The sequence below is a fragment of the Panthera uncia genome, chromosome F2 (genome assembly GCF_023721935.1).
Source record: "Panthera uncia isolate 11264 chromosome F2, Puncia_PCG_1.0, whole genome shotgun sequence".
Lineage (NCBI taxonomy): Eukaryota > Metazoa > Chordata > Mammalia > Carnivora > Felidae > Panthera > Panthera uncia.
The window spans coordinates 81597574-81624741 of record NC_064812.1 but is presented as its reverse complement, the minus strand read 5'-3'; the positions used below and the strand labels follow the sequence as shown (position 1 = coordinate 81624741).

General features: G+C 38.8%; 1 protein-coding gene and 1 pseudogene across 2 annotated transcripts in view; both read left to right on the top strand.

The window, feature by feature from the left end:
* Positions 1–27168, top strand: part of SPIDR (scaffold protein involved in DNA repair) — a 429134-nt gene that overhangs the window by 289720 nt on the left and 112246 nt on the right. The window lies entirely within an intron of this gene.
* LOC125924902 (E3 ubiquitin-protein ligase PPP1R11-like) lies at positions 7475–13634 on the top strand (annotated as a pseudogene).

Genomic DNA, 27168 nt, shown 5'->3' with positions numbered 1-27168 from the left:
GCACTGAGTAATATATAGAATTGTTAAATTGCTACATTCTTCACCTGTAACTAATATAACACTGTACATTAAATATATTGGAATTAAGATTTTTAAAACTGCATTGAGGTAGAGGCAGGCCATTAATGGGAAGAGCAGAAGATGGTCTGGAATCAGACTGGTGCTGGGTTCAAATGCTGATTCTGCCACTAAGTAGGGAGACTTGGGGCAAATTCTGTTTCCTTATTTGTGAAATTTGAATTATAATACTTTCCACAGTTCAGGTTCATGATGAAGATTAACTGAGGTCATGTATGTAATGTGTTTAGCATTACATTGTAATCTGATGCTTCCAATATAATAAGCACTCAATGGAAAGTGGCTTGCTAGCTCTTTAAAAGCAAGTGCGGGGGCGCTTGGGTGGCTCAGTCAGTTGAACATCCAGCTCTTGAGTTCAGCTAGGGTCATAATCTCAAGGTTCGTGGGATCAAGCCCTGTATCGGGCTCTACACTGGGTGTGGAGCCTCCTTGGGATTCATTCTCTCTCTCTCTCTCTGCCCCTCCCCTGCTTGCATGTGTGCATGCTCTCTATCTCTCAAAATAAATACACTTAAAAAAAAGTTTTAGTAAAAAAATTTTAAAAAACAGGTGCAAATACTTAAAGATTGTAAAATACTGACAAATAATGTTGTTATAATTATAGAAACGTAAAATAAGCGAAGAAGATCCTATTACAAATCAGCATTCTTGTTAGCAGTGAGTCTGTTGCCTTGGCTATAGGGGAAGCTTGATTGAAGGTGGTTTTTACTTCTAACCTTTTACACCCCACCTTGCCTCACCCCCTCATCAACAAGGAGCTGCTGCCCGTTTACTTGAGAAAACAAACATTTATGTAAATTCATACATATGACATGTGACTACAGCCTTCTAAATGATGGAGGAATAAAAGTTCCTCTGTAATAAACACCTTGCAAAAAAACTGCTGTAATGCTGGGTCCAGTACTGGATAGTGCTGATAATTATGGTTGGTAGATTTTTGTCTTTGTCTAGAGCATTTAAAAATATCCCATACTCCTGGAGCACCTGGGTAGCTCAGTCAATTAAGCATCGGACTCTTAATCTTGGCTCAGGTGATCTCATGCTTCCTGAGTTCAAGCCCTGCTCCCTCTCTCTCTGCCTCTCTCTCTGTCTCTCTGTCTCTGTCTCTCTCTCTCTCAAAAATAAATAAATAAACATTAAAAAGAAGTAAAAAATAAAAACATCCCAGATTCCTGATGGTGAAAATGATCCAGTATTAGAGCGGTGTGAGGGACACGAACTAATAGATAGTGGATGAGATGATTTTTTTTTTTTTTTTTTTTTTTTGGTATTGTAGTTAGTTACAGATGTGTCATTCTTTACTATAAGGTTGTAAATTCCTTGCCGGTAAGGATTATGTGTAGTAGTGTTAATATTCGTCAGTGCATTTTCTGCATATGCTGTTCCTGCTCTATATGTTCCTAAGTATATTTCTGTTATACCCGTCTCTTTTTTTCACATGGGTAACTTTTGGCACCATATTATGTCTGTGTGAGTGTCACTTCTCGCATTCTAGATGGCAGAAATGAACCCATTTTTCTATCCTTTATCTCATCTTTAAACTTTTATATTTTATTGATGGAGTGTCAGGTTTGTTAGCTGACTGAAATTTTAAATGCTTCCGAGTAGAATTAGAATTGTAGATAATTTGAAAACAGCATGTTTAAGTTCTTAACTATTTTCTAATACCAACCCATGTCATTTGATTCATCTTTATAATGGGCATAGCTTGAATATGTATCCTTAATGAGTTTATTGATAATGTGAAATTGAAATGAAAGTTTCCATCTTCTTTTCTTATACATTAAATCATTGGTAGACTTGAAGAAAAAGATCAAAAGAAATGACAACAGCCTAGTGATGTGAGTACAGACACTCATGAAAATAAAATTTTCATACAGGATGAAGATAGCTAAAGTAATTTTCCAGATTCATAGCCAGACATGGTATGTGCAACCATAGTTCTAAGTTTGCATCCCAACCTGGCCTTAGTGATTTTCCAGTGCCTGTTATTCATCAAGATGGAGAATGATTTCAAAGTGACCCTATACAGAAGGCATGGAATTTTCTGCCTGTTCTTGACCTCCTTTCCCTGGAAACTTTTGTTGCTGAAAGAAGCTGGAGACCTCTAATGGTCTGCACCCCTGCGCTTCCGTGCCTGCAGCTGCAATCTGGAGCAGTACTGTGGCCGCACTAGAACTTTCCTATGAGCTAGATTGCAGTTCTGGAATGTACTTTTCTGAGGTGACAGCATAAAAAACTATGCGAGACGGAACACAGACTGGCAGAGTCTGTAGGGGCAGCCACGTGCAAGCACACAGCGGCACGTGGCTCTGTAGCCCAAAGCCAGACAAGGTGAGATCGGATGCAGTATCCAAGTTGGCTGTGGCTCTCGCTAGGCTGCTGCACTTCGCTGTCCCCTTTCCGCCCTGTCTGGCTCTGTCGAGTGACCGGTTCCTGCCTTGTCTTCCAGCTGCTGCCAGGCCCAGGGCCCTTGGGGCAGCCAGCTGGCCGTCTTGGCAAGCTCATCCTTGTGCTCGTTTCCTGGCTCTACAGTTCTAATTAGCTAGCGCCAAATCAACCCCATGCTCCATAGAAGACTGAGCAGACAGAACCTCCACAGCAGTTCTTGGCAAGAGTGTCCTGCTTTACAAGCAAGACATTGTGATATAGGAGCAGGTGCCCTTGTTTTGTTTTGTTTTGTTTTGTTTTGTTTTGTTTTGTTTTGTTTTCTGGACCTTTTTGCCTGGCAGTGATATCATAAATGTTCTGAACCTTCACATTTATTCACATAGGTACAAAAAGAGAGCGACAGATAAAGATATCTAGACAGGTGCTTGATTACATAGTGACCGTAATGGTCAGGTATTGCACACTCCATGGGTACTTGTCAGTGCCTTCAGAATAAGCTCGTACATATTTCCTTAAATTTTGCTTTTCCTGTTTAACCCTTTGGAATCAACCACTGTGACTCATCATCTTTTGGTACCAGACCATGAATGTAGTGGAGACTTAACAAGTACATGCAGATGACACAAAGTAGTAGCTGAGTGAGCAGCTGAGGGGGCGATGTGAAGTTGTGTGTTCTCCCCCTTTCCTGGGGATGTGCTGGTCCAGGGAGATGTACTACAATGCTGTTGTTTCTCTAAGGACACTGACAAAGAGGCTAGTGCAGTAAGAATTGCCAGAAATCCTCTGCTTTAGGGAAAAGGTGAAGTCTGGTCTGCACCAGTCTTATAGAAGATGAGACACTTGGACCAGAGGCCCCTGTACAGTGTTAAGTCAGTGTAAAAGAAGGAGGGGAGTGGAGGAGAAAAGAGGAGATGGCAAAGGAGGACTATTAGCAGCTCTTGACTGAGGATGTTTACAAAGAAAGGAGAAGAATCCAGTTGACAGTGATTTAAGAGCTTAAAGCATGTTACAATTAATGCAGAACTAAGAGAGGTCAGGAAAAAATTAAGCAGCCATGGGTAAAAGATGAAAGGATGAAAACATACCTTTTGACATTAAACAAAACTGAATTACCGGAAAAGGAAGGAACTGATGATTTGAATTAAACGAAAAAGAAGACTGAATCATCCAGCAGAAAACAGCAGGGGTAGGTTTTTAGTACAGGTCTTCAGTAGCCTTAGATCTCACAGCTGCCGTGTGAGCTGTGTCCTGGGCTGCCATTTTGTTTCCTTTAAGTGCATGACTATCCTGGTATGGAATCTGATGCAGATGTACCAAGCTCTGGGGGGTGGGGGGGTGAGGGGGTGAGGGAGGGAAGCGGGGGCAGGGAGGCAAAAAAAAAAAGACCAGACTTTACTTGTATGTTTGGGAGTGGGAAGAAGAATGGAATGGATGTCTTAATCTCCTGGATGTTCTACCATTTAAACACACTTTTGGAAAAGTTAAAAGTTATTTTATTCAACTCTGTACCTCAAGTCTTTGCACCCAGATGACTTATAATGTAAGAACACTGGCTATCCAAGAAAACCACAGACATTGAATGGGGAAAATCCAAAGGTCTTGTGGGCCTGTCTTTATGTGAGCTATAGATAAGCGGAAAATTATGTTAACTAACCAGAATTTAAATAAAAACTTGAAACAAAAAAAAAAATAGTGGAAAACTGCAGTGACAGCAAGGACACTAGTAAGTCTTATCTCTACAACTTTTGGATGTAAGTAATCCAGTTTTTATTCTGCTCATTAAGGAATCTTCTTCAGAAAAGATTAGAATGACATACCCTGAAATGATATACTTTGCACAAAGGTTACTATATACAGGTATTCCTCGCTTTTCTTTGCTTTTACAAAAGACCTACTTTAGTGCCTGTTTTTACTAACCAAAAGAAATCCAAAAGAGGAATTTTGCTTTTACGGAAAAAAGTGAAAATGAAAAGCAAAAATAGCCTTCAGCGTTTGTACTACAGCTAGCTCTTCTAGACGTAGTACATGCCCCCCAAGAGGGGCACTGCGCAGCGCCTTCCTCGGAACTACACCCAGCATCTCAACATCAAGCCACCACAGCCTCCAACTGGGTCTGTGAGCATCTGTGCTTTGTCTTGATGTATTTTGTGCATCCCTTAGCAAGGTGTCCAAAGTATCAGAAAAACCTAACAGAGGTTATTTTGGGCGTCTGAGAACACTCAGAAATTTTTCATGTAAATTAGTGGTGATTGCTTCTTCACTTGATGAAGGTTTTCATAGGAACATTCTACTTCCAAATAGCAGAGGAAACCTGTGTTTAGTAGCAAGTGTCATTCCTCACACTAGGCTCTCTGGCAGTTTCTTCCAGGTGGTTCTTTTTGTTGTTGTTGTTAATTTTTTTTAATGTTTATTTATTTTTGAGAGAGAGGGAGAGACAGAGCATGAGCAGGGGAGGGCCCGAGAGAGAGGGAGACAGAATCTGAAGCAGGCTTCATGGGGCTTGAACTCACGAACCAGGAGATCATGACCTGAGCTGAAGTTGGACGCTTAACCGGCTGAGCCACTCAGGCGCCCCTCTTCCAGGTGCTTCTTAAAGAAGAGTATCTGGTGTCTGTCTTTTGGGTGGGTGGAAAGTGGGGGAGAGTACAGCCTGAGGAGTCAGGGTGGAGCAATGAAATCCCATCTGCGAGGGCTTTCTGACCCTGGGGTAGTGTGACTCCACCATCTCCTCTGTTTGGGGAGAGCCTGCTCAGTTAACGTTTAGTAAAAACACCAACTATGCTCATTTTCATATATATGTTCATATATGCCCCCTTATGAATGCTTAGAAGTTTACATAAGAAGAGACTGTTTGGGGAGCCTGGCTGGCTTAGTCAATAGAACATGTGACTCTTGATCTTGGGGTCATGAGTTCAAGCCCCATGCTGGGCATGGAGCCTACTTAAAAAATAAAAACAAAATAAAATAAAAAATAAAATGAAAAAGAAGAGACTATTTCTAGTCCCTGCCTCTTGAGGAGAAACTGGATGCTGTGGGACAGGCTCCCTAAATACCTGTTTAGAACATATGAATTTTGTGTGTGTGCACACATTGTCTTTTCTTTAAATTTTTTTAATTGAGATGAAATTCACATAACATAAAATTAACCTTTAAAGTATACGGTTGAATAAAGTGCCTGGGTGGCTCAGTCAGTTGAGCATCTCCCTTGATTTTGGCTCAGGTCATGATCCCAGGGTCATGGGACCAAGCCCCTCATCAGGCTCCACACTGAGTATGGAACTTGCTTAAGATTCTCTCCCTCCCTTCCTCTACTCCTCTCCCCGCCCCCCCCCCAAATTAAAAATTAAAAAAAAAAAATTTAAGTATACATTTGAGTGGTATTTAGTACTTTCACAGTGCTGTGCAACTTCCATTTCTGTATAGTTCCAACACATTTTTATCATGCTAAAGAAAAGCCTGTACCCATTAAGCAGTCCCTCCCTATAAACCCCTCTCCCAGCCCCTGACAACCACTAATCTGCTTTCTGTGTCTATGTATTTACCTTTCTGGATATTTCATTTAAATGGAATCTTACAATATGTGGTCTTTTTGTGTCTGGTGTCTTTCAATTAGCATAGTGATTTCAAAGTTCATTCATGTGGTAGCATGTATGAGTACTTCATGTCTTTTTATGGCTGAATAATATTTCATCATACAGATACATCAAATTTTGTTTGCCCATTTATCAGCTGGTGGATATTTGAGTTGTTTCTACTTTTTGGCTATTATGAATGATGCTGCTATGAACATCGGTCTTGAAGTTTTTCACTTCTCTTGGGTATATCCCTAAAAGTAGAATTGCTGGGTCATATGGTAATTCTGTGTTAACTTTTTGAAGAACCAACACCATGTTCCCACTGTTATATCCGAGGGTTCCCGTTTCTCTACATCCTTGCGAACACTTATTATTTTCTTTCTTTCTTTTTTTTAAATAACAACTGTCCTGATGGCTATGAAGAGATATTTTTACTTATTCCTTTCCAAATTATTTGCCATTTATTTCTTTTTCTCAACTCATTGCTCTGAGTGGAATTTCTAGTATAACACTGAATGGTAGTAGTAAACACTGCACCTTTTTTTATTCCCAACCTTAAGGGTGAAAAACTTTCAGTCTTTCACCATTGTGTAAATGTGTTTTTTATTTTTTATAAATGCCCTGTGTCAGGTTGAAGACATTCCCTGTCCTACTTTGTTGTGTGTTTTTATCATGAAAGCACATTAGATTTTGTCAAATTCTTCTGCATAGCCTAAAACACGTTTTTTGTACTATGCATTATATGGTTAAGAATCAGAGAAGTTAGTTACATATGATGATTCTTAGTAGAGAGTGTGTTATAACCAAATTATTAAAAATAACTGTTTTGAGTCATCAGGTTATGGAACTCGTTCCATTCTGCTTGATCCTTCTTTGCAACAGTATTTTCTGTAATAGGAGTTTATAAATGTATCTTTGCTTTTGTATTTAATTAGATTTGATAAACTTTTTATTTTAGAGTGGTTTTAGATTCACAAAAGTAATAGAGAGTTCTCACATACCCCACACCCAGTTTCCCTATTGTTAACATCTTACATTAGTGTGTGAGACTAATAAGTCTTACGCTTATTAAACCAATATTGATATTGTATTATTACCATACTATATTAAAGTAATTTATTATGCTATATTATATGCTATAATATTACTATACTATATTGATACCATATCAACTAAAATCCATACTATATTCCGATTTCTTTAGGTTTTCTCCACTGTTGTTTTAACGTTCCAGGATCCCATTCAGGACACCACATTACATGTTATTGTCATCTCTTCTTAGACTACTTTAGACTGTCAAGTTTATAGATAGTCTTTGTTTTTGATGACCTAGACAGCTTTGAGGATTTCTGCCCAGGTATTTTGTAGAATATCCCTTAATTTGTGTGTCTTTGATATTTACACCAGTATAGGTTTGGGGGTGGAAGATCATGGAGGTAAAGTGCCATTTTCGTTGGATCATATGAAGAGTACATACAACATGATATCAACAGCATATCTCTGTTGTTGTTGACTTTGATTGTTAACGAGTTATTGTTTGTTAGGTTTCTACACTGTGAAGTTATTTTTTAAAAAATTAATGTATGTTTTAACACCCATTTCATAAAGTCCTGGGAGCAAAGCTGGAGCATACACGGCTGCCTTCGTTGGTACCTAAGGGAATCTGAAGCAAGAGCGTCTGTGATTTTTACAGGATCAGAGAAGTAACATACAAGCCAAATTTCTGAGAAGTCTTTGAAGGTCATTTCTTATTCATGTTCATTTCTGTATTGAAAGTATAAGGTTGGGATTTCTTCCTTAAACATAAGTGTGTAGTGAGAAGAACGTTATTCTGGACATCAGAATACCCAACATCACCCTTTGGTAATGTCAAATGGGGATAATAAGGCCTATTTTTGCATGGGTTAAATAGCATAATAGATAAGAGGTATTGTTCAATTAGCAGACCTTTATCTAGTTCCTATTGTGGCAAATCACACTGCAGTGCAAAAATTAAAAAAAAAAAAATGGCATTTAGAAGAAAGAGAATATGGAAACTGGAACTCCTGTCCTAATATAGTTGTTTTAGGACATATGAGCAGAAGTCACCTCCACATCAAGACGTGCCCTGGATGACACACTAACCTTAGATTACTTAATGCCATTTGAGAGATAGGAAATACTATGTTGGAATGAATGTCATGTCTCTGTTTGAGCAGCTGTGCGCACACTCCTGGAGCTACGTTGCTGCTTTGTAGGCCTGCACGCCAGAGATGCACCTGAGTCTGCAGGGCAGCTGCCCTGAAAAATTGCCTTTAGGCCCCCTGGTGTATTTTTAGTCACCAAGTAGCAGTAAAAATTTAGTGTCGGATGAAAATCTCCAAAGTCAAGAGATCACTGCAGAGTTAACAGGCTTTTATATTTGTGGTTTGTGTTTCAATCAGAATCCCTCCCCTGTGTCATTTCTAGTTTATTTGTCCAGCTCTTTTTTTAATATTTATTTTTGACAGAGAGACAGAGCATGAGTGGGGGCAGGGGGAGCAGACGGAGAGGGAGACACAAAATCCGAAGCAGGCTCCAGGCTCTGAGCTGTCAGCACAGAGCCCGACGCGGAGCTCCAACTCATGGACCACGAGATCATGACCTGAGCTGAAGTCAGATGCCCAACCGACTGAACCATCCAGGCATCCCTGTTTTTTTCTTTTCTTTAATTAATGAACTAGCTTCCATTTCTTCATCTTTTGTAAGAAGCTGTATCTATCACTGTAAGACTTTTCCTTCATCCTATTAGTTCAAAACATTATAGCGGCTTTTATTCAGTCTTGAAAGAAAACCAAACTGAATTTATTCCAAATTAGAATCATTTGAGTTATAAGTGTGTTGTTCCTTTTTAGGTGCATGCATTAACTCAAAGTGAATAAAATACAATGTTTCCAAGGATGATAGGCTGCACACTGAACAGGAGTTAATTTTTTTTTAACAGGAGTTAATTTTTCTTCATAGAGCTATATTTTTTCATGATTTAATTTTGTGACTAAACTTTCTTTTTTTTTTTTTTTTTTTTAATTTTTTTAATGTTTATTTTATTATTTTTGAGACAGAGAGAGACAGAGCATGAACGGGGGAGGGGCAGAGAGAGAGGGAGACACAGAATCGGAAGCAGGCTCCAGGCTCCGAGCCATCAGCCCAGAGCCCGATGCGGGGCTCAAACTCACGGACCGCGAGATTGTGACCTGAGCCGAAGTCGGACGCTTAACCGACTGAGCCACCCAGGCGCCCCTGTGACTAAACTTTCAAAAACATGTTTTACAAAAACAAGATAAACAAATGTGTTATTTTCCCATAATGAATTGGGAAGCAATTTATTACTCTATACAAGGCCTTATTTTTTAAATGGCTGTAGATATTATTTTGCATAATTATAATTTTTTTTTAAAGACAGCTGTATGCTTTGAGGTAAGAACAAAATAACTGACTCTGAAGGTAATAGTTATTGGAGCTGGAAGTGAGGTGGGACAGATTAGCCCCGGGGGTGGGGAGGCGGAGGCCCAGGGTGAGGGGAAAGAAGGTGGAGGGTCCTGGCTGCTGCTCTGAATCGCTACCGACTGTCTTAAACCCAGAGACACAGAGAAAGGGGAGGGTGTCTCACCCCCTTCTTCCCCTCTGCCCTCTCCTCAGTCTTAGCCATGGGGCCCGGCTGAGTGAGACCTTCACTGAGAGAACTGAGACAGAGAGACAGAGAGAGGACAGGAGCCTAACCATCAAACTTCAGAAACAGAAGCCAGAGAAGACGGTAGAATGGACAAGCGACACTGTGGACAACAAGCACACGGGGCGCCACCCATCAAAGGCTGCTGTTATTCATGAGAAGCCTCGGGCATTTGGTGTGAGCTCCATGGACAGTGATGAGGAAGAGAAGGGCTGTGGTCTTGCTGTGTGCAAGACCACAACAAAGGACAGTGTCGTAGAACCCCAGGACCAAGTCCCAGCACCCTCCCCAGCCTCCTGACCCCTCCCAGCCCCCTCCAGGGTCAGTGCAGCACAAAATTCCTCTCTCCCCCACCATTCCTGTGTCTGTCTGGCCCTGAATGTATTCATGTGGCTACTTGGGGACTAAACCCATGGTTTGACCCCTTCTCCAGCCCCCTCCTGCCCTCTCTTCTGCCTGATGGAGGGAAAAGGAGAGGGTACACAGAGATCCTGGAATTCTGACTTGCTCCTATGCCAGAACCCAGGCTCCTGGGTTCTCCCAGCCCTCGTTTCTCCTTCTCATCCTCTTCTCTCCAGGGATCCAGGCATCTTGAGTCTCCTCCCCTCGTTCTCACTGCCAAACTGCCTGTCCTGGTATCCAGTTATCTTGGCCCCTTGCATTCTCTGTTTGAGTCCAGACGCTTAAGTTGGGTTTTCAACAGTCCCAGCTTTCACTGCCAGGGTCCCAGTCAGATTCTGGGCAATCTTGCCCCAGCTATGCTTGTTAATCCTGGCTTAGAGCTCTTCCAGTAATGTGTTTATATAATCCAAACTCTTAGTCCTTGCTGTGGGATGTGCAGCCTCATGGGAGACCTCAGGGCTTCCAGCCCTTCTCCTCTCCTGCCCTCTGCTCTCATGCCCTCCAGAGGAGTTGGGAGAGAGAGAGGTCTTTGTTTTCTCACCTTTCATAGAAAATGGAAAAGGAAATAGTCATGGCCTCTCCTCACCCTTCTCATATGATACAGGATCTCCAACAAAGCTGGCTTAGACACTGGCTCCTTAGAGCCAACTCTCTCCTCCATCTTTTGGCTTCAGAGACAGATCTAACATAATCCCAGGGGCCTGGGTCCGTGGGAGAGAAAGGAAAAAGGAGGAAGCAAAGAGACAGGGGTGCATCCCCTACCCTACACTCTTATTCCTTCCTTCCTAGGCTTTGATGTTTCTGCTAGCCCAGATGTCCAGCTCTCAGCCCTCCCCACTCCTTACTGGGATCTTGATATCATTTTCTAGGCCTCATGCCATGCTCAGTTGCAGAGCTGAGTCAAATCCATACCACCACTGAGATCTTAGTAATTGCCACAGATGCACAAAATAAATAACCTAACATCACAAAACAAATTTTAAAAAGTAAAAGTAATGGTTATTATTTAATTCCACTGGTCTTCAGCTTTATTCATGAGGAATTATAGTCTATTTTAGGAACCGTATCCATGTCAAAAATGAAATATTATACTGTCACTTAGAAATAAGGAATGTGAAAGCTCTTTATGTATTAATATGAAATGATTTTCAAGGATGTACTATTAAAACAAGTGAACAAAGTCCAAAACAATGTACAAAATATACTACCATTTAGTTAAAACAGCGGTTGGGCACAAAATGGATTTAAATGCTTTAGATGCATAAAATATCTCTGGAAGTATACACAAGAAGCTAGAAACTTTAGTTGTCCCATGGGAGGAGAACCAGGTGGTTGAGAAGAGGGAGAATAAGAACGTATTACCTATTTTTTTTAAAAAAAACTCTCATAATAAATGATCTAAAACAGAAGTCGATTGCCAGCTTTAAGTTTTGTTGATAGCGGAACCTCACTTTCAATTATTCTTAGTCCTGGAGTCAACTTTATGTGCTGTAAGGTACAGCTCAACACAATGAACCTCTGAATATTTGTTTCCAGGTGGTAGGATTTTTCAGCCTTGGTTTGGTTTAATGTGGTGTTCTGGGTTTAAATGTCTTTTAATAAAAATGTTACAGAATCATGGAATCTTGGAGTTAGATTGGCCCTGAGATACCGGTTGCAAGTTACTGGTTTGATAGTTGAGTCTCGGCTGCAGCAGAGGATTGAACTCGTCGGGTGCCAGACACCAGACTCTGACACAGTCCACTCATCGCATGTACAGTTCTCACTCCGAGAAATTTCTCTCCTGTCTTGAGGCTACATCTCTTTTCCTGGCTCTTCTGACCCTCGAAACCGACACTTCTTCTTTGGGTCATGTAGAATCTGTTTGCTTTTATGCATGATGGCCCTAACTATGCTGCATATTACACACATGATACATGGTTCTCATTATAATCCTACTTCTTCCCCTGTATTAAAGCCTCTGAAGTTGCTGATGAGTGTCTCTATACTTGCCTTTGGAGTTACTGTTGGAGCACCTTATCTCTGTTAAATTTTGTTTTTGGAGATTCCGCCCATGAATCAGTTCATGTTTTCATCCTGATTCTAACATCTGACAATTACGTTATTCCTCCCCACTTTCTTTTTTAAGAATTATTGTTTTAGAGCAGCTTTAGGTTTACAGCAAAATTGAGGGGAAAGTACAGAGGTATCTCATATACCTTCTTACTAACATTACTTGCCAGAATGGTACTTTTTTTTTTTTTTTTAACCAAGGATTAACTCTCACTGATGCATCATAATCACTCAGAGTTCATACCTTACATTAGGGTTCGCCACTGGTATTTTATATTCTATGAGATTAGAGGGACATATAATGACCAATATGCATCATTATAATATTATGCAGAGTATTATCACTGCTGAGAGTCCTCTGTACTCTGCCTGTTCGTGTCCCCTGCCCTACCCACCAGTCTTTTAACCATCTCCATGGTGTGGCCTTTTCAGATTGGCTTCTTTCACTTAGTCACAGGCATTTAAGTTTCTTCCGTGACTTTTCATAGCTTGATAGCTCATTTCTTTTTAGTGCTTCATTATATTCCATTGTCTGGATATACTACAGTTTGTTTACTTTACTCATTTACCTACTGAAGGATATCATGATTGCTTCCAAGTCTCAGTAATTATGAATAAAACTGCTATAAATATTTGTAGGTTTTAGTGTAGATATAAATTTTTACCTCATTTAGATAAATATCAAGCAGTGTGACTGCCAGATCTTATGGTCAGGGTAGGTTTACAAGAAACTGCCAAACTGGGAGCGCCTGGGTGGCTCAGTCGGTTAAACATCCAACTTCGGCTCAGGTCATGATCTCACAGCTCATGGGTGTGAGCCCCGTGTTGGGCTCTGTGCAGATGGCTCAGAGCCTGGAGCCTGCTTTGGATTCTGTGTTTTCCTGTCTCTCTCTACCCCTCCCCTATTCATGCTCTGTCTCTCTCTGTCTCTCAAAAATAAATAAACATTAAAAAAAATTGTTTTTAAGAAACTGCCAAACTGTTTTCCAAAGTAGCTGTACTGGGGGATCCCAGGGTTGTGGGATCAAGCTCTGCATCAGGCTCTGCATTGAGCATGGTGTCTGCTTAAGATTCACTCTCTCTCCCTGCCCCTCTCCCCCACTTGTACTCTCCCTCTCTCTAAAATAAAATAATAATAATAATATTCAAATAAACATACGTTATACCACATACAAAGAAAAACATCATCCAAACTGAATCAATCACCTGACACCACCTAGACGGGTGAAATATGTGTGCATAGACTACAGTAAGTTCTTACACAATGGAGTAAAACGTTCTACTGTAACAGCAATGTTATGTTTAATAGAAAAATATTTTTTGAAAAGTAACCGTACTATTTTACATTCCCACCAGCGATGAATGAGACCTCCTGTTGCTGCACACCCTCACTAGCGTTAGGTTTGTCAGTGTTCCTGATTTTAGCCATTCTAATAGTGTATAGTGGTGTCTGATTTCATTTTTTTTTATTTTAATTTATTTTATTTTATTTTATATTTTATTTTATTTTATTTTATTTTATATTTTATTTTATTTTATTTTATTTTATTTTATTTTATTTTATTTTATTTTTGTTTGGGGGTTTTATCTAAATTTTAGTTATTTAACATACAGTGCATTATTGTTTCAGGAATAGAATTCAGTGATTCATCGCTGACATTCAACACTCAGTGCTCATCACAAGTGCCCTCCTTAATCTTCATTACCCATCCAGCCCGTCTTCCTCCCATGTCCCTCCATCACCCCTCAGTTTGTTCTCAATCCTTAAAAGAGTCTTTTGTGGTTTGTTTCCCTCTCTCCTCTTCTCCCCCCTTCCCATATGTTCATGTTTTCTTTTTTTTTTTTTTTTGTTTCATGTTTATTTTTGAGAGAGAGAGAGAGAGAGAGAGAGAGAGGGACAGAGAAGAGAGGAAGACACAGAATCCAAAGCAAGCTCCAGGCTCTGAGCTGTCAGCACAGAGTCCCACATGTGGCTTGATCCCACAGAGCCACAAGATAATGACCTGAGCTGAAGTCAAGACACTTAACTAACTGACTGAGCCACCCAGGCACCCCTCGTGTTTTGTTTCTTAAATTCTACATACGCATGAAATCATATGGTATTTGTCTTTCTCTGATTGACTTATTCGCTTAGCATAATACATTCCAGCTCCATCCACATCATTGCAAATGACAAGATTTCAGTCTTTTTGATGGCTGAGTGAAATATTCCATAATAAATAAATGTGTGTGTGTGTGTGTGTGTGTGTGTGTGTCTGTGTGTGTGCGTACACACCACATCTTCTTTATCCATTCATCAGTCGATGGACATTTGGGCTATCTCTATAGTTTGGCTGTTGTTGATAATTCTTCTCTAAACTCTGGAGAGGTATATACCCCTTCGAGTCTGTATTTTTGTATCCTTTGGTTAAGTATCTAATAGTGCAATAGCTGGGTCATAGGGTAGTTCTATTTTTAGTTTTTTGAGGAACCTCCATACTGTTCCCCAAAGTGACTGCACCAGTTTGCATTCCCACCCACAGTGCAAGAGGGTTCCCCTTTCTCTGCATCCTCACAACACTTGTTTCTTGTGTTGTTAAGTTTAGCCATTCTTACAGGTGTGAGGTGGTATCTCATCATGGTTTTGATTTGTATTTCCTTGATAATGGGTGATGTAGAGCATCATTTCATGTGTTTGTTAGGCGTCTGGATGTCTTCTTTGGAAAAGTGTCTACCCATGTCTTCAGCCCATTTCTTAACTGAATTGTTTGTTTTTTGGATGTTGAGTTTGGAAGTTCTTTATAGATTTTGGATACTAACCCTTTCCTAGGTATGCCATTTGCAAATATCTTCTCCCATTCCATAGGCTACCTTTTAGTTTTGTTGATTGTTTCCTTCACTGTACAGAAGCTTTTTATCTAAATGAAGTCCCAGTAGTTCATGTTTGCTTGTGTTTCCCTTGCCTTTGGCGACGTAAGAACTTGCTCCTGCTGAGGTCAAAGAGGTTGCTGCCTGTGTTCTCCTCTAGGCTTTTAATGGTTTTCTGCCTCACATCTAGGTCTTTCGTCCATTTTGAATTTATTTTTCTGTATGGTATAAGAAACTGGTCCAGCTTCATTCTTCCACATATCACCATCCAGTTTTCCCAACACCATTTGTTGAAGAGATGGTCTTTTTTTCCATTGGATATTCTTTCCTGCTTTGTTGAAAATGAGTTAACCATATAGTTGTGGGTCCATTTCTGGGTTTTCTATTCTGTTCCATTGATCTATGTGTCTGTGTTTGTGCCAGTACCATACTGTCTTGATGACTACAGCTTTGTAATATAGCTTGAAATTCACAATCATGATACCTCCAGTTTTGTTTTTCTTTTTTGGGATTGCTTTGGGTATTCAGGGTCTTTTGTGGTTCCTCTTATCTCTGTTATAATTTGTATTTTCTTCATGACATATGATGTGAAGCATCTTTTCATACGCTTATTTGCCATCTGTGTGTGTGTGTGTTTATCCTGTGAGGTGTCTGTTAAGGTCTTTGGCCCATATTTTAATCAGGTTGTTTTTGTTCTTATTGTTGAGTTTGTAAGAGTTCTTTGTAAATTTTGTATATGACTACCTTGTCAGATGTATCTTTTACACATATTTTCTTATAGTCTGTGGCTTGTCTTCACATTTTCTTCATAAATTGTTTTTCACAGGTCAGAAGTTTTTTATTTTAATTAAGTCCAGCTTATAAATTATATCTTTCATGGATCATTTATTTGGTGTTGTATCTAAAAAGACATCACTGAACCCAAGATCATCTAGGTTTTCTTCTATGTTATCTTCTAAGAGTTTTATAGTTTTGCATTTTGCATTTAGATCTGGATCCATTTTAAGTTAATTTTTGTGAAGGATTTAAGGTCTGTTTTTAGATTCTGTTTTTGCATGTAGATTTTCAGTTGTTCAAGCATCATTTGTTGTAAAGACTGTCTGCTCCATTGTATTGCCTTTGTTCCTTTGTGAAAGAGAAGTTAACTATGTTTATAGGGGGTCTGTTTCTCAGCTGTCCATTCTGTTCTATTTATCTATTTGTTCTTTCACCAGTTCCACACTGTGTTGATTACTGTACCTTTATATTATAAAGTCTTGAAGTTGGCTACTGTCAGTCCTCCAACTTTGTTGTTCTTCAATATTGTGTTGGCTGTTCTAAGTCTTTTGCCTTTATATACAAACTTTAGAATCACGTTGTCAGTATCCATAAAATAATTTGTTGGGCTTTTATTGGGATTGCTTTGAATCTATAGATCAGGTTGTGAAGAAATGATATCTTGACAATATTGAATTTCCCTACCCATGAATGTAGAATAAATTTCCATTTATTGTTCTTTGATTTCATTCATCACAGATTTGTAGTTTTTCTCATGTATATTTGTGCATAATTAGTTACAATTACAACTAGGTATTTTCATTTGAGGGGGGTGCTAATGTAAATGGTATAATGTTTTTAATTTTAAATTACACTTGTTTGCTGTAGGTGTATAGGAAAGCAATTAATGTTTGTATATTAATATACACCTTGTATCCATCCTGCAAGCTTGCTATAATGACTTCTTAATTCCAGGTGTCTTTTTGTTGATTCAGATTTTCTACATAGATGATCACATCATCTATAAACAAAGGCAGTTTTATTTCCTTTTCTTTTTTTTTCTTTCTTTCTTCCTTCCTTCCTTTCTTTTTCTTTTCTTTTTTTTTTTTTTTTCATTATTTCATTAGCAAGAACTTCCAGTAAAATGTTAAAAAGGAGTGGTGACAGGGGGAGTCCTTGCCTTGTACTTGATCTTAGTGGGAAAGCTTCTAGTTTCTCACCATTGAGTATGATGTTAGCTATAGGTTTTTTGTAGATACCCTTTTATCAAGTTGAGAAAACTCAACTCTTCCTACTTTACGGAGAATTTTTATCATGAATGGGTGCTAGATTTTGTCAAATGCTAATTCTGCATCTATTGATATGATCACATTTTTCTTTTTTTAGTCCCTTGATGTAATGGATTGCGTTAATTGATTTTCAAATGTTGAACTAGTCTTGCATAACTGGGGTAAAATCTGTTACCTGTTAGTCTTGCATAACTGGGGTAAAATCTGTTACACGCCTCCAGCAGGAGCCTGATGTGGGGCTTGAACCCAAGAAACCGTGAGATCATGACCTGAGCCAAAACCAAGTATCAGGTTATATATATATATATATATATATATATATATATATATATATATCATGGTATTTAACTCCTGCTCTACATTGTTGGAAATGATTTGCTAATATTTTGATGGGGGTTTTTGCATCTGTCTTAGAGAAATATATTGGTTTGTAGTTTTTCTTTCTTGTAATATCTTTGTCCAGTTTTGGTATTAGGGTAATGCTGACCTCACAGAATGAGATAGGAAGTGTTCTCCCTGCTTCTGTCCTCTGAAAGAGATTATAGAGAATTGGTATAATATCTGCCTTAAATGTTTGATCAGATTCACCAGTGAACCCAGCTGAGCCTGAATGCTTTCTGTTTTGAAAGATTATGAATTATTTATTCAGTTTCTTTTATACATACAGGCCCATTCAGATTATCTGTTTCTCCTTGTATGAGTTTTGGCAGATTGTATGTTTCAAGAAATCGGTCTTTTTTATCTAGGTTATTAAATTTGTGGCATAGAGTTGTTCACAGTATTCCTTTAGTACCCTTTTAATTTCCTTGGGATCTGTAATGATATCCCCTCTCTCATTTCTGATGCTAGTAATTTGTGTCCTCTCTTTTTTTCCTTAGTTAACCTGGCTAGAGGCTTATCAACTTTATTGATCTTTTCAAAGGATCAGTTTTTGTTTTCATTGATTTTGCTCTATTGATTGTTTGTTTTTTTATTTCACTGATTTCTGCATTATTTTCTTTCTTCTGCTTACTTTGTATTTAGTGTGCTCTTTTTCTAATTTGTTGAGGTAGAAACTTAGATTTTTATATTATTCTTTTTTTCTAACGAATGCATTCAATGACATAAATTTCCTCTAGGTACTGTTTTGGCAGCATCCCACATATTTTGGTAAGTTGTGTTTCCATTTTCATTTATTTAAAAATATTTTTTAATTTCTCTTGGGATTTCTTCTATGACCCATGTGTTATTTAGAAGTTTGGTCTTGAGGTGCCTGGGCGGCTCAGTCAGTTAAGCATCTGATTTCGGCTCAGGTCATGATCTCATGGTTCGTGAGTCCCGCGTGGGGCTCTGTGCTGACAGTTCAGAGCCTGGAGCCTGCTTCGGATTCTGTGTCTTCCCCTGTCTCTGCCCCTCCCCTGCTCGCACTCTGTCTCTCTCAAAAATAAATACACATTTAAAAAAAATTTTTTTAAAAAGAAGTTTGTTCTTTAAGCTCCGTGTATTTTTGGATTTTCAAGTTATCTGTTACCAAATTGTAGTTTAATTCCACTGGGAGCAAACACTGCATAGTTTCTATTCTTTTAAATTTGTTACAATGTGTTTTATAGCCCGGTCTGTGGTCTGTCTTGTCTTATATACGTGTCTTTATATTTAAAGTGGGTTCTTGGGGCGCCTGGGTGGCTCAGTCAGTTAAGTGTCCGACTTTGGATCAGGTCATGATCTTGCGGTTTGTGAGTTCGAGCCCGGCGTCAGGCTCTGCTGACAGCTCAGCCTGGAGCCTGCATCGGATTCTGTGTCTCCCTCTGTCTCTGCCCCTCCCCTACTCGTGCTCTGTCTCTGTCTCTCAAAAAAGAATAAACGTTAAAAAAAAATTTTTTTGAGTGGGTACGTTTCTTTTTTTTTTTAAGTATTTGTTTATTTATTTATTTGTTTATTTACTTATTTATTTATTTTGAGAGACAGAGACAGCATGAGTGAGGGAAGGGCAGAGAAAGAGGGAGACAGAGAATTCCAAGCAGGCTTCACGCCTCCAGCAGGAGCCTGATGTGGGGCTTGAACCCAAGAAACCGTGAGATCATGACCTGAGCCAAAACCAAGTATCAGATGCTTAACCCACCGAGCCATCCAGGTGCCCCTAAAGTGGGTTCTTTTTATAGTCGGGTCATGTCTTTTGATCTACTCTCATAATCTGTCTTTTAATTAGTGCACTTAGACCATTGACATTCAGAGTGATTAGTGATAGTTGGATTAATACCTAGTATATCCATTGTTTTTTTCTGTTTTGTAGTTTTATTTGAGCATTTTATATGATTCCCTTTTTTTCTCTTAGCATGCCAGTTATACTTCTTTTCTTTAATTGAAAAAAATTTTTTAGTGATAGCCCAAGAATTTGCAGTATACATTTACAACAAATACAAGTCTACTATCAAATAACTCTGAGCACTTCACAGATAGTGTGAGTACCTCATAAGAAAATAATCCTAATTCCTTCTTTGCTGTCATTCACTTCACTTATCTATAAGCATACATGAGCATATATATACATATACATGTGATATATATATATATAAAAACATATATAATTGAATACATTGTTGCTGTAATTATTTTGAATACACTGTTATCTGTTAGATTAATTGAGAATTAACATAATTTTTTTAACTTATTTCTTTCTTGGTGTTCCTTCGTTTCCTTAAGGATCCAAGTTTCCCACCTATATTCCTTCTTTCTGAAGAACCTGTTTTACCATTTCTTACAGGGTGGGTCTACTGGCTACAAATTACTCCAGTTTTTCTTTGTTTGAGAAAGTCTTATTTCTCCTTCACTCGTGAAGGATAATTTTACGGAGTACAGAATTCTAGGATGGTGGGTTTTTTCCTCTCAACACTGTAAATATTTCATTTAACTCTCTTCTTGCTTGAGCAGTTTCTCAGGTAGACATTAGGTATAATTCTTAGCTGTGTTCATCGATAAGTAAAGTTTTTTTTAATCTTTATTTTTTATTTATTTATTTTTTACCCCCTCTGGCTCTTTTAAGGATTTTTTCTTTATCTTCATTTGCTGTGATTTGGAAATAATATGGAGAGGTGCAGGGTTTTAGGGTTTTGTTTTTTGGGTTTTGGTGGGCTTTTTGGCATTTATCCAGCTTGGTGTTCTCTGAGCTTCCTGGATCTGTGGTTTGGTGTCTGACATTAATCTGCATGTGAGTGCCTCAGCAGAATGTACAAATGGAGGTGATGACAGGACACCCTAGTGGGATGTCACACAGGCAGATGGAAGTACAGGACTGGAGTTCTGGGGAGGGATGGTGATGACATATGAATTAGCATCCGCACTGCAGATTAATGCCTCTGGCACACGCATCAGCCCTGCACATCCAAGGCAAAAACTGTTTTATCCAGCAGAATAGTTTATTGAATAACACTTTCAGCCTATTCAAGACCGTGAAGAAGTGCCAAGGAAACTCCCTAAATTTTCAGTTGACGTTGCAAATAACCTCATACATTAAAAGACTCAGGTCAAAACCCATGATTTTATGAAGTAAGCCAGGCTCTCTGTTCATTTTATTCTTGGCTATGTTCATTTAGCCACATCTAGCACAAGATGGAATAGAGAAACAGTTTGGGGTGCCAGGATATCCAGGTTTTTTATGCCACCAAGCAGTGTGGTCTAAGGCAGGCGGGCTAAGGATCCTTGGAGCCCCAGATGATCCCTTTGTGAGATGACAAGATGGGAGAAAATCACCATGATCCCTTCTTGCACTAAAAGTCTGGACCTTTTAGCTTGTATAAAGAATTAAAATAGTGATAATTTCTTCATCAAAAGATTGCTTCCTCTTGGAAAGTAACTCACTTAATAAGAAGTTATTTACATTTACTTAAGAATTTAGAATATCTGATAAGGCATCAGTTTATCTCAGCTTTAATGATACATTTTCATAACAAAAATCTAAGTATTCAAAGTGTGTATTTGTGTGTGTGTGTGTGTTTAAGAAATTGCTCAAAGTACTTTAGCCCTGCTGTTGAAAATTTTCTCTGCCCCCTGTTTATTATAGAACTAAATCCAAGATCATCTGGAAAGTTGGCTTTTTGCACTAATAGATCATGGGATTCCTGCCCTCCCCCACCTCAGTGCTCAGTGAGTCCTTGCACACACTGTTCAGTAAACAACTTCAGAAAACCAGGCCCAGCCAGTTCATTCACAGAGAATATTTGGAAAGGGTTGTCTTTGTGCAGGCTTGACGTCCTGGCTGAAGTGGAGTAGAGATTTAGTGTTTGTGTTTTCATTAGTTCTTTTTATAGCATTGAACCAGCTGTAGCTGGTTAATGTTAGCCTGGGCCGCCTATTAGTGTACAGGTCTCTTACGCAGGATAAAGGGCTTCTGATGGAAACAGATTTTGTTACTCATGATACCACTGACTGTGTTTACATGAACTCACTCAGTCTGTCATGGGATGTGATTTAGAATGGCTCTGTTAAAATACAGGAACTCCCTAAGGTCCATCCTTGAAAACAAACAAGGAACTCAAAAATATAGATAGCTTTCCCTATTAAACTAGCCATCCTTCACAGATTTTGCTTCCTTGGATGACACTTTTGAAGAGAGCTAGAATGTTTTCCCATCAGCATCTTAAAAATTGGGTGGAGAAGTTGTTTTTCCTCTAGTCACAGCAAGGAATCATCATCCTATAGGGGGTGGAAAATAATTTACCCAACCATTTCTGAATAAGTTAAATAGAACTGTTCATATTGCTTTAGCTTTTCACAAGTTGAACTTTGACTAAAGGCAAAATTTAACTTTTTAGGAATCATTAATAGCTAGATAGAAGTGAAAAAATATATATGTCTATCTATACATATTTCTATTTAAATGATTTCTAAAAAGTTAAATATAGAAATGTAGAAATAAAATAGAAATGAATATATATTATTTACATTATATTTATTAATTATATATTCATTTCTATCTAGAGATATGGAAATGGGAAATGGAAAACATTTGAATGGACAGTGTTTATTTGAATTCATGTGTACCTTGTTTGGGGATTAAAGTAAAAACCAATTTAGCCAGTATTCTAATACTGGCCAAGAATCTGTGGAGCTCAGCTACTTCCTAGAGCAGTCTCATTAGAAAGTAGAAAATATATCCTCCTTTTAAACTTAACTTATATGCAAAAATGAGCTTAGGCCTTTGAAAAGCACTGAATGATTAAGTCATGAAAATATGAAGGCTAAGATTTTTTTTTTTTTTAACGTTTATTTTTGAGAGAGAGAGAGAGAGACAGCACAAGCTGGGGAAGGGCAGAGATAGAGGGAGATACAGAATCTGAAGCAGGCTCCAGGCTCCAATCTGTCAGCACAGAGCCCAACATGGGGCTTGAACCCATGAACCATGAGATAATGACCTCAACTCAGCCACTCAACTGACTGAGCCACCCAGGCGCCCTGAGGGCTAAGATTCTTTAAGCGAGCAGCTGTTTGAAGAGATACAGCCACCTCTCATAGGATCCCAGCCTGAATAGGTCTCCTAAGAAGAAATTGTCCTTGATTCTTCTCCTCTCTCCTTCCACTTTCTTTCTCCCCAGAAGAGAGTATGACCGTATTAGAGATTTAGTAATTACATGTGTTATTCTGATAATAGGTACTCAGCTATCACCTAACTCACAGGATTGTTTAGGAAATTAAATGAGATAACAAAGATGAGATGCCTGCCACACAGTAGGTCTTAATTTTTTTTTTTTCATTTATGTAGACCAAGAGTTGGCAAACACAGTATTTTAGGCTTGGTAGGCCATACCACAGTTTCTGTTACTCAACTCAGCTATTGTAGTGTGAAAGCAGCCATAGACACACAATATGTAAACAGATTAACATTGCAGTGTTCCAATAAAATTTTATCTACAGAGATAGGTGACAGGCAGTATTTGTCCCATAGGTCATAGTTTGCCAACCCATGACCTATACAAATAGATAATTTTTTTATGTCTTGTATTTCCTTTGAAGGGTAAGAGAATTTTCAGCCACTGTTTACTACAGTTTCAACTTCCCACCCTACACATCAAAATAATACTTGAAGGTACAAGTATATGCTTGTGTGTTTTTGAACTACGTACAGAAAAGAATGTGTAAAATTACAGGACTTAATGTATTAATTTTCAGATAAAATAGCTACTGTCCCATGTGGTAAAATTATGTGACATTTAGAAACATTGGGATTTCTCTGCATACTTTGTCTCTCAAATATGTTGAACTACAAAATGATACAGAGGGTATACCAAATTTGTGAACCAAAGTAAGGTAAAAATCACAACTGTTATGCTGGGACTTCTGGTTTGCAAGTGAGAGAACGAACACACCAGGGCAAATGGAAAGCACATGATGAAAAAGTGTAAATAGTATAAAAATATGGATGAAAGCATTTTAATGTACATCCTGAGAAAAGCAATAGAGATGGGTGGGAAAGAATAGCATTTGTATTTAAAGTCCCTAAATTCCAGTGCCAGCTCTGGTACTCCACATGGTCTTATGACATGGGGCAGCTTAATTACTGCTTCTGAGCTTTAGTTTTCTCACTATTAAGCAGAGAGAACAATATTTTTATTACACATTTACACATTGTTTTATAGTGTTGAAGAGATGTGTAAAGTGCTTTGTAGGCTTTAGATTGCTGTGGAATATCATTATTGATTGTACGTGTAACAGTGTACTTACCAAGGGCAATTTGGAGCTGCCTTCTGATGAGTGTAGACCTGATCTTTCCAGAGGGGTAGAACTTGAGAGGAAATGTAGCTTCTCTTAGTTACCTACACGTGTCATCATGGCTCACATATCCAACCTTGAGAGGTACGTATGGGCTAAGTGTTCTACAGAAAAGATGACTAATTTCTTATTCAGCAAATGTCACTTGACCTGTAACCCCCTGCACTTGGGTGAACCTGTGTGGCCTATGTGGTTCTTATTCCTGTGGAGTATAGATCAAGTCCATTTATTAGCACTTCGGAGTGAAAAAACAGAAAACTGTAACCAGTGGAAGGAAGACACAGTGCCGTAGTCTGAAATGAGACCTTAAAGGGAGACCTACAGACTAGTAAGAGCGAAAATGTGACCAACCCCAGGCATCCTCAGGGAAGGGGGAGGCAGGAGGAATGAGGGGCTCCATAGGAAGGGAGGGAGCCATAAAGAGACCAAGGCGCACCCCAGTGAGAGTGCCAAAATTTCCCAGCACTCAAACTGCTGAAGCTCATGTAGGTCCTGGGTGGTAGAGGGTAAGTATGAGCCCAAGTCTCTGCTCCTCCCTGGGGCAGACTCCAGACCAGAACCTCGACTGCCCCAGGGCCTGGTAATACTGGGAGAATGAAGGACACAGTCTTTGATTTAAGGCTTTGAACTTAGTTATAACAACAGATTTTAAGGAAAACCTGTATTAGGATTAATTTACAAGCAGCTCTTAAAATCAAAATGTAGGCGTTTGTTTATAATCACTTAGGTCTTACCTCCTAATATTGCATACTTCATGAATTAGTTAATTAATTTTAAAAGCACATAACTATGACTGCATATTTTTAGAGTAAAAAGTAGCACAGAAGAATACTGGATTCACAAATCATCACAATAAATATATCAGGCAAATGGTGAAAAAGGAAATTTGTGTCTCGAAAATAGACTTAGATTTTATTTGCTTAGAATACATAAAAGGAATGAAGAATAGGGGCGTCTGGGTGGCTCAGTCGGTTAAGCCTCCGACTTCGGCTCAGGTCATGATATCACGGTTCATGGGTTCGAGCCCCATATGGGCTCTGTGCTGACAGCTCAGAGCCTGGAGCCTGCTTCAGATTCTGTGTCTCCCTCTCTCTCTCCCCCTCTCCTGTTCACACTCTGTCTATCTCTCAAAAATAAATAAATGTAAAAAAATTTTTTTAATAAAAGGAATGAAGAATTGACGAATAATTTTTGTTTGATTTTTCAGAGTTCACAATTCATCAAAAATTCAGAGAATCAAAACGCAGTTTTCATTGATACTTGTAGCTTATTTTCTGGAAAGCCAGTGAAATACAGCTCCTTGGTTTATATGAAATTTACTCTGTGACAAACTAAGTCTTAATAATGAGACCAGAGGCCACCATTCAGCCGTTACCTTGGGATGATATGAGAAGACTAAAGGGCCAACAGTTTTATTGCTTTAGATTAGTTAAGTGATGATAACCATGAGCATTTATAATATTATTTTTAAATTGGCCCTGTGAGGTTTTAAGACACAGAACTGAATGTACTGCCAGATATTTTTGCAGGAGTCACAGATGTAAAAGAGAATTCTGCACACACATCCCCCTCCCCAACACCCAAATGGAACATATTTTGAGTTAAACCCTTTGGAATGGACTATTTTTAGAAAAATGGCAGGGGGTTAGGAAATGTTTTTTCACAACTTTTTTCATTACATACCATAACAGCTATTTACATTTTAATTCCATTTTGACATGTCCTGTAATGTGATTGACTCTACTGATAGTGAAATACCCAGTCGAACTACCATACCATCTTTTTCAAACAAACGACAAAGTTTTGCCTGCTCTGAAATTTGAGTTAACACATGGTACCCAAGCATAGACTAGGCTTGGCAACACTCAAAATACAAACGGCATTGCTCAACACTGCACTCTTTCACTGTTTGTGCATGAAGTAATAAGACCATGCAAGTGACAGCCTGGTCCATTAATATTTTTAGTGTAACCTTAAATGATAAAAGCAATATAGTGACACTATAGAAAGTTTCAAATTTTGCACAAATAGAAAAATTGTTCTAATTCCACCATATGTATAATCATTTTGTATGTTATCTTCTGTTTATTTATTTTAATTTATTTACTTATTTTGAGAGAGACAAAGACAGCATGAGTGGGAGACGGGCAGAGAGAGAGGGAGACTGTGAATCCCAAGCAGGCTCTGCACTGTCAGCTCAACGCCCAATGTGGGGCTCCAACTCACGAAACTGCAAGGTCATAACCTGAGCCCAAACCAAGAGTCCGATACTTAACCAGCTGAGTCACCCAGGCACCCTTCTTTTAGTCTCTTTTGAAAATTATTTATTTATTTAAGTAATCTCTGTACCCAGGGTGGGGCTCAAATTCATGACCAAGCTGAGCCAACCAGCCACCCCTCTTCTAGGCTTTTTTATACTACTTCTTTTAAGTTCAGGTCATGAAACATTTTGTTCCTAGCCCAAACAATGTCAGCAAACTATAATTGTCTTCATTCATTCTATGCAACATTTCAATTTGACTATGTACTGGGTGGGGAGAAGATAACTTGGTTGGAAATTTACGATATGCCAAGTACTTGTGTTTTTCTTTGTTTGTTGAGGAACTAATGAAAGAAAGCACATAAACTATCCATGTAGTACCTGCTGGTAGCACTCTGCACTGCACTAATGGAAAAGGCTAGCAAGTTGGAGATGTGCGTGTGAGTGTACCCCTTGCTCAGTCTGCTGAAAGGGCAAGAGGCTGAAGTCTCGTCTCAGGCTAAGGTAGAACTCAAAACCAGGTCCATTTGACTTTGAGCCTTTTTTTTTTTATTTATTTATTTTTTAATGTTTATTTTTGAGACAGAGAGAGACAGAGCATGAACGAGGGAGGGTCAGAGAGAGGGAGACACAGAATCTGAAGCAGGCTTCAGGCTCCGAGCTGTCAGCACAGAGCCCGACACGGGGCTCAAACTCATGGACCGTGAGATCATGACTTGAGCTGAAGTTGGACACCCAACCAACTGAGACACCCAGGCGCCCCAACTTTGAGCCTTTAAAGCAAATAAGGGCATAGAGTAATTTGATTTTATAAATATAGCAGCTAAGTTGTTTCACATTCTGTAGCTCACTAGAACAGTGATCATATAGAACCACTGGCTAGAGCATAAGAATGGTTATTCTTTTTCACTAGAATGGAAACCTGCACTGGTACAGGTAATAGAAAAAACAAAAGTTATGACTTTTTATTTGAAATACAAGTAATTTACTGTCAGCTCCACTTGTAAAGAACCCGGATGTTGAAACAGGTGTCTGAAACAGTCAGTCAGTCTGTAGTCACAGTCAGTCTGTGTTTGGAAAAATTAATAT